Genomic DNA, 8,067 nt, shown 5'->3' with positions numbered 1-8,067 from the left:
TGGTTGGTTGGTTGGTTGGTTGGTTGGTTGGTTGGTTGGTTGGTTGGTTGGTTGGTTGGTTGGTTGGTTGGTTGGTTGGTTGGTTGGTTGGTTGGTTGGTTGGTTGGTTGGTTGGTTGGTTGGTTGGTTGGTTGGTTGGTTGGTTGGTTGGTTGGTTGGTTGGTTGGTTGGTTGGTTGGTTGGTTGGTTGGTTGGTTGGTTGGTTGGTTGGTTGGTTGGTTGGTTGGTTGGTTGGTTGGTTGGTTGGTTGGTTGGTTGGTTGGTTGGTTGGTTGGTTGGTTGGTTGGTTGGTTGGTTGGTTGGTTGGTTGGTTGGTTGGTTGGTTGGTTGGTTGGTTGGTTGGTTGGTTGGTTGGTTGGTTGGTTGGTTGGTTGGTTGGTTGGTTGGTTGGTTGGTTGGTTGGTTGGTTGGTTGGTTGGTTGGTTGGTTGGTTGGTTGGTTGGTTGGTTGGTTGGTTGGTTGGTTGGTTGGTTGGTTGGTTGGTTGGTTGGTTGGTTGGTTGGTTGGTTGGTTGGTTGGTTGGTTGGTTGGTTGGTTGGTTGGTTGGTTGGTTGGTTGGTTGGTTGGTTGGTTGGTTGGTTGGTTGGTTGGTTGGTTGGTTGGTTGGTTGGTTGGTTGGTTGGTTGGTTGGTTGGTTGGTTGGTTGGTTGGTTGGTTGGTTGGTTGGTTGGTTGGTTGGTTGGTTGGTTGGTTGGTTGGTTGGTTGGTTGGTTGGTTGGTTGGTTGGTTGGTTGGTTGGTTGGTTGGTTGGTTGGTTGGTTGGTTGGTTGGTTGGTTGGTTGGTTGGTTGGTTGGTTGGTTGGTTGGTTGGTTGGTTGGTTGGTTGGTTGGTTGGTTGGTTGGTTGGTTGGTTGGTTGGTTGGTTGGTTGGTTGGTTGGTTGGTTGGTTGGTTGGTTGGTTGGTTGGTTGGTTGGTTGGTTGGTTGGTTGGTTGGTTGGTTGGTTGGTTGGTTGGTTGGTTGGTTGGTTGGTTGGTTGGTTGGTTGGTTGGTTGGTTGGTTGGTTGGTTGGTTGGTTGGTTGGTTGGTTGGTTGGTTGGTTGGTTGGTTGGTTGGTTGGTTGGTTGGTTGGTTGGTTGGTTGGTTGGTTGGTTGGTTGGTTGGTTGGTTGGTTGGTTGGTTGGTTGGTTGGTTGGTTGGTTGGTTGGTTGGTTGGTTGGTTGGTTGGTTGGTTGGTTGGTTGGTTGGTTGGTTGGTTGGTTGGTTGGTTGGTTGGTTGGTTGGTTGGTTGGTTGGTTGGTTGGTTATCCAGCACAAGTTCACAAATCAACCCTAGGTGAGGTACAAGTGACAAGAGGTATTCGTAAACTGTGTTTTAAAAGTACGGGAGTCGCCGCAGAAAGTTGTGGTTTATGTAATTCCCACTTCCGTCACTACAGTACCCTCCCCTGTCAGTCAATTATGATGCTTTCTTAATTCCATCCTCGATACAACGGCACAGAAGTAAGGTTCGTCCATGTTTTGATAGCGTTTAAAAAGGCTTACACCAGTAACAGACAAAAGCGTGCGGTTTATTATGGTAGGAAAAAGTGATAATATATTCCACAAAGCACACTCTTTAAGTTTTCCATACCTAGAAGAAAACTTGAAACTAAGACTTAAGGAAGGCAAAAACACCATTTTCTTGCACATTTCGTGCTTTAGGTGAATGTTTTATGCCGGGATGAGTGGTTCAGACAGTTGAGGCGCTGGCCTTCTGACCCCAACTTGGCAGGTTTGATCCTGGCTCAGTCTGCTGGTATTTAAAGGTGCTCAAATACGTCAGCCTCGTGTCGGTAGATTTAATAGTACTTAAAGGAACTCCTGCGTACTAAATTTCGCACCTCGCTGCCTCAGAAAGTCGTAAAAGTAGTTACTGGGACGTAAACCAATAACATTAATATTACAGAAAGTTTGTTTTAGCCTTATTGGCGTATTAGTAGGTAACTTATACCATGCGAAAGAAGGTACATTGTTATTGCAATTTTTAAAAACTTGCTTATAAAAAACGCATTACCGAATTTTACGATCTGCCACTGTGTAGATAGTAAGATGTTAGATAAGACAGGGTTACATTAAAAGCAGTACAAAATTATTCTATGGTCTGAAGACACAAATAACGAAAATCACTTACCTTGATGACTCGAGACATGTATTTCATCTGTTTCACGTCCTCGGAGCGCACATCCCTCTCCCAGTCGTCAGCGAAGACCTCCTTCAGTTCTTCAAAGACAGCAGTTTGTATTGTTGGATGCAACGCTAGTAACAGCAGAGTGAAGCACATGGTGGTTGCTGTTGTGTCCATTCCTGCGAGGAAAGCAGTGTGTACCTCGTCTCTTAACAGTTGTTCATCTAATTCAGCACCTTCAGTTTCGGAACTACGGAGAAAATTATCTATAATAGAATCCCCTTTGTTCATCCACTCATCGGTTATGCTCCCAGACGACTTCATTTCCCGATATTCTTCCAGCTTGCTGCTTAACAGTCTGTTACCTGGTTTGTGTAACATTTCTTCCACTTTCCTCTGTTCCTTCCCCAAAGCTGTTAAATAGTAGATGGCGTCATACATTAACCAAGGTTTCATTACACGTACGGTGACCATACGAATTGCCCGTCTCATTATGTCTGTGACATTTTCTAATTCAAGATCCGTATTCAGAGGAGCGCCTATTGCAGTTTCGCTTATTGTATAACCAGTAAATGTCATCAGTGGGGGCATGAGGTTAAACTTGTTTCCATCAGAAAATTTCTTTAAGTCATCGACCAAAATTCGGGATCTGTTGTTGAATACTGGTATATATGTATCCAGAATCTTGTACTGCATTGATGGAGCAATAATCCTTCTCTGCTTCTTCCATGTTTGAGAGGTACATGTGACTAAACCATTTCCAACAAATCGACTGAGTGGCCTCATCGCATATCTGTCCCTGTTTAACACTCGTGTTTTCACTAATACCTGCTCTGCGTCTTCAGGTGAGGTTACGAATACGTATAATAATGGCCCAACCCAAAGTTTGAAACAATGTCCCTCATTTTGACTCCACTGCTGGTGAAGGAGAGCAAAAAGCTGACGAGGAGTACCACTACACTGAATTGCATTTCCCAAAAGAGGTAATGTTGGAGGTCCGGGGATCTTGTTGCCCAGTCGACAGAGTCGACGTCGTGACCACCAAACCTTAAAGACGAGCACACAAGAGAGTAGAAAGATAGCGATGCCATACTCTGCCTTCCAAACGTCTCCCATGATGCAGTGCACTGAGCTGCAGCAGCCACTGCACTGCATCTCTTATATGAGTCAGTTCTACCAGCAAGGTCATGGAACGTATCCTTAGGCTAGCGTGAAAGTCAGTCACGAGACACTGGTGTATTGGCGCACGTGATAACATAAACCTGATTGCCTTCAAGCTAATGTAGGCCACTTATTCTGCTTTCCAACATCAGAAGAATAAGTGGCAAGTGACAAATAATTACTTTTTTAGATCTTGAATTAGTTTTCTATGAACTGACACAGTCATATTTTCCAAAGCATTGTTCCTTTAGGGCGTTCGTGTGACACTTACTTGCATTCCTTCCATATGTGAATTGTGGTGTAGTTATGTTATTACATAGTATCCTGCCTGCTGTGTTCGTAAGTTATCATTGTGTACGGTAACCCTTTCGAAATTTCAGCATTTATCTAAACCGCAGTCCGCGGCCTTGTCACGAAATTTGAAAAGTATTACGAGTCCTGGAACAGCGTTCACTCAGCCTCAGGAGGTCATCTGAGTAGAGGAGGGTTTAATTCCCTCCTCAGCCGTCCTCGAAGTGGTTTTCCGTGGTTTCCCACTTTTCCTCCAAGAAAATGCTGCGATGGTGCCTAACTTAAGGCTACGGCTGTGGGGTACAGTGTTTCGAGTGGTATTAGTACAAAGTGAAAGAAAATGGCAAGCTTTAATATTATAAAAAAATACAGTACAATTGCCACCTGGGCAAACCCGACCCAAAGTCTTGTGCTCCAGGACACTCTCCTTGAGACGGTAGTTTGAGTTCGCTGTGAGACGTGCAAGCATAAACATCGAACGCGCTGTTCTGTTGTGTGCTGTGGGGTACAGTGTTTCGAGTGGTATTAGTACAAAGTGAAAGAAAATGGCAAGCTTTAATATTATAAAAAAAATACAGTACAATCTGCAGTTCCTGATAAACTAAATAAACCCGGACCCTTTTTAAAGCAATTGTAGCTCATCTCATACTTAACAGTTAACTTACACTTTCCTGTACAATAGGGGACAATATTAATATTAAATGAATGCTTACATAATGCTCAAACTGTTCAATTATCCATACTATGACATTATGTAAGCAGCTGCTCAAAATATAATCAGCCTACTTTCCTCTGTCTGTATGTATGTCTACCTCTCAGTCTCGTTTATTGATACCGGGTCAGGGTGAGATGAGCATGTTTCTACGGCCGGATGCCCTTCCAAACACCAACCTCAGTTGAGGAGCTAATGAAGACAAAATGTGTTATGGTGAATGAAACTGGGTAAGGGGTGCCTATGATAGGAACTGTACCGGCATTCATCGTACTCGAAATATGAATTAAAATACAATGATTTCACGTGCGTACGTACGTAAACAGTATTTAAAATACAATTAGAAAATTACTAATGGCCACTCACACTGAACTGCTTGCGACAAGATCTAGCTCACAAGTGAAGTGAGAGGTTTGGCAACTCCCAGCAAGACGAGCTGCCCTGACGTTTTTTTCTCCATGGTAACCGCAGTCGCCCCACCGTCGTTTCCATGGCAACCACACAGCCACTCCCTTTATCCCGCCTCGGCAGGCAGTAAACGGACCTCCCTCTAAGAAATGTCACACACCAACTCTTATTATTAGCAGCATAGGCTTATGACTTATGACTTGAGTCAAGTAGTTGCAGGAAACTCTCGCGAGCGACACAGTTGTAAACACAGGCAGGAGCGAGAAGCTGGAATCACAACCGGTTATCGGTCTTGAGTCACAACAAGAACAGACCAGCCCGGGTTATAAACAACGAAGTTCATGTTATCACAACGCAAGCGGAGATACATCCCCTTCCGAATAACCTTGTAACTAGGGATGGGCTTGAGCGTAGCTCGTGCAGCTCGAGCTGATGACGTCATAGCTTGATGCAGGTCGAGCAGTACTCGAGCAGGAGTATGGCCTGCCACCTATGAGTGATACCCTTGCACTAAATAAGTTGCGTGGCAATCTTTTATGCTTTTTCTCAAATACCGCAAATTCGAGGTAATAAAATAAGTTTATATCGAAATATATTGAATTATTAATGACTAATCCACTAGAATTACAAAAACATAATACCAGCCCTATGTGAGGGTGATGCATTTTCGCAACATGCAATATCTATGGATTGTGAGATGTAATTTTAAAAATCCTGAAAGTTCAGTTATATCCTATCGAACTCAGGACTTCAGTTCTGTTCAGATTTTCTTCTTCTTATTCTCCTTCTTCTTCTACTTCTTCTTCTTCTTCTTCGTCTTATTATTATTATTATTATTATTATTATTATTATTATTATTATTATTATTATTATTATTATTATTATTATTGTTCCGAGAAATCTGTGGAACAGCAGAGGTGAAAGAAGGTGCGGGCTGGAATAGGTCTCAACTACAAAATTAAAGTTAATTTAAAACTTTAACAAAGGTTATATTTTCTTTCCAAAATCAACAAATAACAACAACAGAGTAACAGGTACCAAGTAGCAGGAAAACAAGTTAATAAATTACATTTGCTGGGTTTCAAGCCCCGGGTGAATAATTAATGAGCTCCAAGCTCCACTTTACCAATATGCAACCAGACTACCTGGGACAGAATTCCCCTGAAATCAAAGAGCCCTTGCTCCCACCTAACACATTCCGGCCTTCTAGAGGCACTCAAAACCTAATTCGAAACGAGCGAACCGGCTCTCAGTTACTCACGCCTATTTAAGGCATCCTCGACTTTTACAATCACTTGCCTGCAGGCACAACTTACAAATTTACACAGGGGTATCATGTACCCAGCCTACTGGGCCTACTCAGAAAAGGAACAGGTTAATTACATGGCCCAAAATACCAAATTGACTGGAGGCGTAGCTTGCACTCCTACTACACTTTTAAAACCTACTTGGCACTAGGCCGTTTACACAAGGGCTAATCCCATACTAAGGAGATGACTCGTATAAGAAAACTTTATTACATTCAGAAAAGAAGAAAATCGGTTATGAAAACGTAGTCACCTCAAAACAATATGAGTGGGAGCTCGAGAGGGTTAGGCACTCTCTATCCCAATTTGTAGTTAAAGAGACGGAATTTTTACCAAATGTCTTTTACATTTTAAAGGTAGGTTATATGAGAAAAGTTTCGAACCTGGCCCGTGGGTTAAACTGCTGAGCTAGCAAGAAATAAAGTTAATAAACGGCCATTACCTTGTTGATGAACTGCTGCCCGAAGAAAGAGGCGCTTCCCGCCCCCTGCTACATATTCACACACTAAGTAAGATGTCGATGGAGTGGCGACGATTCATGAACCTCAGCAGTTTTATACCCACAAGGAAGCTTCGAGACCTTTCATGAAATAAAAGCGCCACACCCCTTCCCTTTATTGGCTAACATCAAAAGTTACACACAACATGAACAAGAAACCTAGGATTGGAGGAAAATTAATTTAGAAAATTCGGGATTGGCTGAATTCAAAACTGGCGGAAACAGAGATCAATATTGCCAACCCAAAAAACTGAAAGAAAGAAATTTAACAAAGAACAAACTTATGGATACAAGGTTTCTTCAAAAACAGTTCCATCACTTCGCACCAGAATGCACAATCGTAGTCTTTTTTCTGTAGAGACATCTAGAAGAGAATGTCCACACTTCTTGATACAGGGCAAAACAAACACAATTCGAAATAGACACAGTTCAGAACACTTCAAAATTACAAAATTTACAGGGGTGACATTTTCCGAGAAACCGTTGAGTTAATTCAGTTTGTTAAAGTTAAGGCTTTCTCCTGTAGAGGAGTTTCAACTGGCGCAATATTTGAATTAGCGGCGTGGAAGTGTACCGCCCGGTACAATTATTATTCTCCCTCATGTCCCTTTTCCTAATTAGCATGTACGGCAGCAAAATAATTATAAATTGAATGGGTATAAATTAAATATCGAAGGTCCCGTCATACCAGTGGTTTATTGTATATGAACACTTCTTCGTGTAAGATAAATAGTATCATAGCACTATAATAAATCTGAAAATAATAGGTAGGTAAGGGTTATTCTGCCCGAAGGCAGGTCCGAACCTCCGCAGAAGTGCTCCTGAGCCGAAGTTTACGTGAGGTAGGGTGGCCAGTCCCTTTCCGCTCCTCCATTCCCTTACCCCCACGAACAGCGCGTGGCAACCCATCCAACTCCCGACCACGCCCAATGTTGCTTAACTTCGGAGATCTCACGGGATCCGGTGTTTCAACACGACTATGGCCGTTGGCCTGAAAATAATATGTTATTAAAATGATACATCCAATGATCAGGTGAAAGGGTGGAGTGGGACTGACCCACCCTAAGGTGAAAAAAATAAGCATGTCCGCACGTGGTGAAACAGGAGAAGCAAGGATGGGTACTGGCAATGTGTAAGAAAGGCGACTCGCATACATCAGGCTGGACAGTAGATAAGAACCTGACGGGTCACATGATGAACTGGCTTCCGCCTCATTTGATCCGCCACGCAAAGAATGGGAGGAAAACACATTGCCAACTAGGTGTCGGTGGGTGCAGACATATGACCTTCGAGGCGTGGCTGGGAGTGGTATCACGGACTGGACGGGCAGTTTTCCTTACCAAAAGGATACCACGACCAGCCATTTCTTTTAAATTAGGTGTAGGCAGTAGAATAACTAGTTAGGACGTTAGAGTAGATGCAAGGGGTGCCCTCCGCCCATGTTGGAGGCAGCTCAGTAGGTTTAGTTAGGGATGGTTCTGTACATGGTGTCTGGTATCCCGCCCGTGCGGGGCACCACCAAGTAAGTTGTAGTGAAGGTAGCGTCTTACATGTGGTGCTGGGGATCCGCGCATGTGTGGGAT

The sequence above is a fragment of the Anabrus simplex genome, chromosome 11, assembly GCF_040414725.1.
Source record: "Anabrus simplex isolate iqAnaSimp1 chromosome 11, ASM4041472v1, whole genome shotgun sequence".
In the NCBI taxonomy this organism is placed as follows: domain Eukaryota; kingdom Metazoa; phylum Arthropoda; class Insecta; order Orthoptera; family Tettigoniidae; genus Anabrus; species Anabrus simplex.
Note: the sequence above shows the minus strand (reverse complement) of the source record.